The sequence below is a fragment of the Lepus europaeus genome, chromosome 17 (genome assembly GCF_033115175.1).
Source record: "Lepus europaeus isolate LE1 chromosome 17, mLepTim1.pri, whole genome shotgun sequence".
NCBI classification, from domain to species: domain Eukaryota; kingdom Metazoa; phylum Chordata; class Mammalia; order Lagomorpha; family Leporidae; genus Lepus; species Lepus europaeus.
Window position 1 is genome coordinate 72,788,997 of NC_084843.1, and position 8,113 is coordinate 72,797,109.

Sequence of the window (8,113 nt, forward strand, 5' to 3'; positions counted from 1 at the left end):
CAGTTGCTAAATGGTGCATTTCTCAGAATGCATTTCTGTTTTTACCCATCATGAGACTGTACCCACACCATCTATCATCATCATAATTTTATAAGAGAAGGGATGTTTAAAAAAAAAAAACAGGAAGGATGTCATTTCAAAATAAAGAACAGTCTTTCCACGACTATATGGTATGTTCAGTTCTATGAAGAGCTCCCTAGATTTTATTATTTTCCAAGGGATGGTGTGGGCCCTCAGCCTGAACCAGAGGGCTGCCATGCACCAATTACTGCATCTGGATTCCCAGCATGGACTACTGTTTCTTTCCCAGCATGTCCCTGCCTCCAGCAGCATCTGTGTGCTATATATCCTGGGGCCATAGTGCACATTTAACCAATATTTGTGAATAAATGGGTGTAAAAATACAGATGATTTATGGGCAATAATATCTACTGAGTCAAAATTATCTCCAACAATTCTTTAGCTTGGGAACTATTGACCTGGAGGCAGGAAAGTTTCATTTTTCAAGGGTACGTGGCTAAGGGAAGAATTGCCTGCCCTTGTGTGATCCAGAAAATGTGTCTTGCATGACATGGTCTCCTGAGTCTTGCATCTCCCCTGCCTTCCAGCAGGTCTTAAATCCCAGTGCCCTGGCCCTGGAATCTTGAATCCTCCTAACACAAACAGGATACCACAACTAAACTTCAGTGTCTCCCCTGCCCACAGCTCTGAAAGTTTAGCAGTGTCTGAAGTCAGACTAAGCCCATGCACACCACAGTTCTAAGATTTATTTAGTAAAAGACTAAATGGCAGCCCTCCAGTCATCCCATTTTCTAATGCTTCTACTGCATTTCCTGATAAAATTCCCCAAGATTCAACTCCTAAAGTAGCTTTCTCCAGCTCAAAAAATTTTAATGACTTTATGTTAAGCCCAGAAAAAGACCCAAGTCCTTAGACTAGCATTAAAAGCATTCCTATGGGGGCCAGCACTGTGGCGTAGCGGGTAAAACCACCATCTGCAGTGCTGGCATCCTGTATGGGTGCTGGTTTGAGTCCCGGCTGCTCTACTTCTGATGCAGCTCTCTGCATGTTAGTGTTTGTATGTTACTTCCTCTACAGGCTCACCAGCTGTGTGTCTTCCCTATACTAGCACAAAATCTTGCAACTACTACCTAAAACGACTGCTGTTGGAGGCATAAATAAGGTAGCCAGGCAAAGACACATGAAGACACAAGTGTATCCAGTGACTTACATTGTGATATGCCCCAGTACTTAGCATTGGTGGTCATCACTGGTGGTCACTGCCTAGGCATTGGATAAAGAAATGAGAGATAGCAGGAGGACAAAATGAAAAGGAGAGAGGAAAAAACAAGGAAGGGAGGGACGAGCCAAAAGTAGTCAAGATTTAAATCATGTGGCAGACCTGTCAGGTAATTTTTCTCTCTCAGACCACAGGGCAGAGGTGTGGGTGACTAATGTGTGTTTGTAAGAGTGATGTAGACGCCGAGACTCTGATCAAGGAAAGGAGAAACAAAGTCTCATGTCCCAGGCAGTGGGGAGCCCTGTCCTCCACAGAGAACTGAGTGATACAGAGGCAGCAGGGCCAAGGATCTGGTGCAAGTCAAATGCAGAAGTTCTGATGGCATCCTGTTCCCCATGCGTCTCAGCTCTGTGTCCAGCCCTGCCTCAGAAGCCAGCTCTGCACCAGTGTGGGTTCCAAGCCACTATCAGACACTTGTCTGCCTTTGTATCACTTGCATGAGCCTGGACCTTGAGCAACACACAGCTTTAGTGCCCTGGGAACACTCTGTCTTGGAGCCTGGTTGATGCTGGAAGATGGTCAAGCAGTATGGAGAGGCTGAGTGAAAGACAGGCACATGCTGAGGCCAGCAGAGCTATCATACTGCAGCCAGTGAGTGAGGCATTGTTTGTTCAGCCTGGCTGAGTGTGCACACAGTGAGAGACCCAGCCAACAGAAGGAGGAGCAGAGGCACTCCTGGTGAAGCCCAAAGGGGCTTCAGAATCAGGAGAGATAATAAATGATCATTATTCTTTTGGAGCAGTTTTGGGAGGGAGAGAAGGAGAGTTGTTACATAACAATAGAGAGCTCAGACAACAAGAAAAGAGCAAACTTGGAAATGTGTGATTTTTTTTTAATGTAGGTTGTATAACCTGGACTGTGATCTTAGCTCTTAGCTGAATATCCTTCCAGGAATTTCCTGGTCTTCTACTAAGGGCATGACCAAAACAGGTTATCAGGAAGGACACACTGCACCTGCTATGGAAACAACTCTAATCTTCCTTTTGGGAAATTTGCATCTCCACTCTCTTAGGTGAGCAGAGATAAAGAAATATCCTCCAAACAAAGAAATATTAAAATTTCCTTTGGAGATGGATGCTCCTGGATGGGAAGGAACAAGCCTTCGAGGGGATCTCGCCACTCTGTTTTCATTTTGCTTTTATATTGCTGCTGGCACATCTTCATAGCATAAAAGTATATCTCCACACACTTACAACAAAAGTATTAAATTTCCTTTATAGATTGATGCCTCTGAATGAAGAGGTAGCATGGTTTATTTATCTCATTCTAGCCACTCTGTTTTCATTTTGCTATTGTATTTCTTTTGGCAAATCTACATATCATAAAAGGATATTTGCAGCTGCTTGCCTGAAGCTTGCTAATATCTTTTAAAACTTGCCTAAAACATAATTAAGATTACACAAGACAGTCATCATGGCTTGGGATCCAAATTAGGGACACCTAATTTGTCTGGTGCCCCAGAGCTCAACCAGGTAAAGCAACTTAGGGTGCTGAGACACATGTACATGTAGGCAGCCATACTTAGTCAATAAAAATGCACCCCATACCATTAAATTTGGAGGTCAGATAAGTAATGAGTGATTTTTAGTGTCTCTCTGGTACAACATTTAGATATACTTAATTAGAGTCATATTTAACTGGATACCTGGTATTTTATCTGATAGCCCCATGATAGACCACAACAAGGTATGGGCAGGCCAGGTATGTTCCCTACAGTCAAACACTCTTTTTGTAAAAAAAAAAATATTTATTTATTATTTGAAAGGCAGAGGCAGAGAGAGAGAGAAAGAGAGAGAGAGAGAGAGAGAGAGAGAGAGAGAGAGAGAGAGAGAGGGGTCTTCCATCCACTGGTTCACTCCCCAAATGGCCACAATGGCTGGAATTGGGCCAATCCGAAGCCAGGAACCAGGAGCTTCCTCCAGGTCTCCCATGTGGGTGCAGGGGCCCAAGGCCTTAGGCCATCTTCTACTGATTTCTCAGGCCATAGCAGAGAGCTGGATCGGAAGTGGAGCAGCCAGGACTAGAACCAGCACCCATGAGGGATGCCGGCACTGCAGGTGGTGGCTTTACCTGCTATACTACAGCACAGGCCCCTATATACCCTTTTAAAAAATGATTTGCATATTTACTTATTTGAAAGAGTTACAGAGAGAGAGAAGGCACTTATGACCAATAATTCACGAATATTGTTTCATGTCACTAACATAACATCCTGGAGAGATGTGAGTGCTGTCAGTTTGTTGGAGATGACACAGATATTCAGAGAAGGACTTGTCTAGGTCACAGAGCTGTTAAGTGGAGGCTGCACTCTCTGATCCAGATCTCCCAGGGTCCTAAGCCTAAGTCCCCAGAGTTCCACCACATGCCGATATCCAGCGAGGCAGGTGGGGAGGGCAGGGGGTGTGAGGAGGCCTTGACATCTTTGCTATTTTCCTGGCACTCTTGTGCCTCTAGTGTATTCCCTCGTTGCATGGCAATTGGGAGGCCTGTTGACAACTATGTACTTTATCGAGGACAAATGAGGGTAAGAGAGAGGTACAATGTGGGAAAGACATAAAATGTGCCTCTTTTTTATCTCTGAAGGCAGAATAAATCCTTACAGAGTGACTGGAACAGGCCCCTAGCCACTGGCTCTTGTCACATACAGATGGTAGCAGATTCCTCTTTCATGGGAAGGGAAGCACGGGGATTGCTCGGCAGTAGACGTGTGGTTAAGAACTCTGCTTTGCTCACTCAGAGCCTAAGTGGAACGAAGTCCATCATCATGTGGAAGAGGCCCTTGGCACAAAGTAGAAACAGCAGGGCTCCTCGTCGGAGAGCACAGATGAAGCTCTGGAGTTGCCAAGGAAGGAACAGAGGGAGAGGAGAATGACAAAGCCAAGGTCCAGTAAGTGATGGGCGCCAGTGCTCTGTGGTCCTGACCTGTGCCACTTGGCAGTGAAGAGGAGCCTCAGCACGCAACAGAGAGGAACGTGATTCCAGAAAAGGAGGGAAATATTTTCTCAGCCCTGCAGAGATTTTCTTTCCTAGAAGGAGCTGGCCAAGCCTTAGATTCCAGATGTTGTCAGATTGGCTTCTGTGTGGAGAAAGATGGCCGCCTCTTAGGCAGGATGCATGCCTTAGTCCATCTGAGCTGCTATAATTAAATATCACAAACAGAGTGGCGTATAAACAACAGAAACATGCTACTCACAGTTCTGGAGGCTGGGAAGCCCTATGGCCAAAGCCCTAGGCAGTTCTCTGTCTACTGAGGGTCTCTTCTCTCCGTGATGTCTACCTATGGTGTCGCAGTCACATAGTGGAAAGCAGAGGTGTTGAAGGAGGTGAATGCTGTGTTGTTACATGGCAGAAAAAGAAGTCACCTGGCTCCCCAGAACCTCTGCATGAAGTACTCAAGCACTCATGAGGACAGAGCCCTCATGCCCTAATCACCTCCCCAAGACCCCACATCTTAGCTGCACCACAAGAGGGTGAAGTTTCAATGCATGGATTTGGGAGGAGACACCTTCCAACCATAGTCCTTTCCAAAGACCACACTTCCTCAAACCATCAACTTGGGCTGATTATTTCAACATAGGAGTTTTGGGAGGATACAGACATCCAGACCACAGCATCAAATACTTCCCAACTTGGTTACTATTTTGCATTCCTTCTCTTCTCGTACTGAGAACTGAGAATAAACCAGTCAGCATTTTATCCTTGAATTTGACCTAAATCATTTTCTGGAAGGATGCTGACATGAAGGGAAAGCAATGGCCCAAAGCTGCACTGTGCAAATGATTCACAAAAGGCTCATGTCCCTGTTGAAACATGTGGCCCTGCTGCTCCTGGGAGCCCTGATACAGGAAAGTGTCGTATCAGGCCGCCAGTCACCCATAGATGTCTCTTAGGGTGGCTTCTTCCCAGGGTCCACACTTCCATCACCTCCAGGATTAGGGCTCTAGGGAAAGACTCACAGGAGGAAAAACAGTGAATTCACTCAAAGCACTTCTGCTTAAATATGGATTTCCTTCCTCTAATCATGGAACTACCTCTTCTGTTTCTGGAATCATGAATTTGAATGGTGCATTTCTGGGAAGGGAGCTGGTAGATTTCAGTCAATTTTCAAAGAAATCCATAAGCCCCAAATATTCCACTTTATTGACTGAAATGTCACATATGAAGAAGTATTTGCTGTGTTAACTGGAACAGAAACCATCTCTTATATTTTAGGGTAATTTGCAAGGGGCAGGTGGATCCATATATCTTGAGTAGCAACTGCATGTTGGGTAAATGTTGTTCTAGAATCTGACAGATTTTAAACCCCTGGAGCCTTCATCTCCCACCCACCCCTACCATGCTAATGGTTCCTGTGTAAGTTGACCTGCACTGAGTGGAAGAGGATGGACACATTAGCCACGGTCAGCCAGAGTCGATCACAGCAAGAGCATCCAGCTAGGTCTGCCTGATTCCAAAGCTGTGTTTCCTGTAACCTCTCCTTTCCTTCCCGGTCATAGGAAGCCCATTTGCTTCTTAGCTGTTGGGCTGGTGCCTGCCATGTCCTTACCACCTGAACTCCTCTCTAGACTGCCTTCATGTGCCCTGGAATCCATTTGTCTACCCTTGCGCCAGTCTGGATGGAGAATTAACTGGCCCCTATCCAGGATGCCTTACTAAGTTGACGGATGAGTCCCCAGTCTCTTTCCCCTTAGTGGGATGATGCTGATGTGCAGGGCCCCAGACTCCTGACTCTGACAATGGTGGCTGGATGGCTAACTTATCCTTTTTCCATGGACTTTCTTTCCTTGGGTCATTTCTCTGTTCCTTCGCTGGTGCTTTTTCAGACCGTCTGTTTTATCACTGTCTCACCACTGACTTTTGAAAAAACACAAAGATAGGTGACTTCAGCTACTGGAAAACAGATGGAGGGATGGAAGGTGTGTGTGTGTGTGTGTGTGTGTATGGTGAAGGAGAGCAATAGTCTAACATAAGAATCACCACTGTCCAAATTATATTTTTTCATTCATACATGTGACAAAAACACTGCACATAGCTACTGAACATATTCCCTAGTGTTTCTGGAGAGCTGCAGGCCCATAGTAGTTGCTGAATAGCTGTTGTGTGGTTATGGGGGAGTCAAAAGGACATAGACATTGGAGAATAAAACACTTAAGTATCTATTCTGGATCTGTAACTTCCAAGCTCCAAGAGTTTGAGCAAATGCTATTGTCTGCAATAGACATAAAGTTATGCCCCACACAGAGCAGCAAGCAACAGGTGCAAAGCAGCTGCAGCAGGGTGTGGTGAGCTCCTGAGCCAGGAGAGCCCCTTTTGCTTCTGCTTCTCCCACTCCTTCAAGGACACAGACAGAGCCTCTGGGCAGGGTAAGGTTTTCCAGCCTCCTTGGTCTTACTGTAGCAGGAATTAAAACCCCACTTGCAATTACTCTGAGTGATTGATACGTGTTGCATGAAGATTTTATCACTTGGTGGAGGGTGAAAGTCACTCAATGATTAGCTGGGATCCTCCATTAAAACCCACTGCCCAAGACATTCTCTAATTACCCACAAATTCCTGTTGGGCTTTATAGTGTAATTGCTATTCATGGTCCAATTAAGGGGCAATTGCAAGCTGAGGGGAAAATGTGCTTTACTGCTTCAATTTTGAAATACGTGTATCTCAGATCCTCAATCTACTCCTGGCCTAAAGAGTTCCACAGTGAATGCTACCCATGCTGCTGCAATGGGGCTTGGGGACTGCCTTCCACTGCCAGAATCCTGGGGAGGAGCTCTTTGGCAGATAGCAGAACTTCTAACCAATCAGTCCTGGAAATTGTCCACAGCAAGACAGCAGAAGGACCCACAAGGGGACCTGTTCTTTCTCAAGGTAGACACAGGTTTAAGACTTTGAATGGAAATAATCAGATCTTTTCAGAGCTACCTGGATGGTTACAGCCCTGCAAGGGTGAAACCAGGCCTCCCCTAAGGTAAGGCTCCTGCCAACACTTAGGAGAAACACCAATTCTGCTACTGCTCCTACTACACCATTATACTATTCTGGGCAAGTGCATGACGAAGGGACCGATCTGTTGATTGTTGCAACACAACTTGGCAGAGCTTAATGAAGGATTAAGCAATATTCAATAAGTTTCTCTACTGAGTACTTCTGGGAGCATTCAGCTCTTTAATTTGCATTGTAAATTTCAAAAGGGGGCCGTGAAGTGTCCAGGAGCACAGTGGCCAAGAGTGCAGACTTTGAAGTCAGAGACACCTGGGTACAAACATCTGATTCAGCTCTGCCGGGCCTCTTGACTCCCTGCATATAGAATAGGGCTTCCTTCAGAGATTTATGTGCGAGGATTAAATGAGACAATATATGAAAATCGCTTACCAGAGTATGTGCACTCAAAAATTGGATGAAAGTTAACTTATCATTATTCTTATTTTTATTTTTACTACACTTGATCTTAGCCAAAAGGCCGAGAAGCGATTCTTATTTTTAAAAAGAAATGGGGTCATATTGTTCCATGGTAGCTGTTCAGAGTCTCTCTTCTGAAAAATTGGAGAATCCTATGGAGAGGACCAACACCTCTCCAGAAGATTCCTCTAGGAAAATCCACAGGTGCTAATGTAGGAACTGAGGGTGGATGCTAGGTAGAGAAGAGCAGATTCCATTGCATTTTGTATGCAATTCACATTTCTCAATGGACACATAAGGACCCTGATGGGAGGGGTTGTTGGTTTACCATGAATAGATCAATCAAATGTGCCTAAGGAAGACAATTTCCTGAGGAAAAGCAAGAAAAATACCCAAGAGGACTGGTATTTGTGTGAA

General features: G+C 45.1%; 1 pseudogene; it reads right to left on the reverse strand.

The window, feature by feature from the left end:
• Positions 1 to 7,685: 7,685 nt before the first annotated feature.
• LOC133776464 (U2 spliceosomal RNA) lies at positions 7,686 to 7,769 on the reverse strand (annotated as a pseudogene).
• Between the last annotated feature and the right edge of the window lie 344 nt (positions 7,770 to 8,113).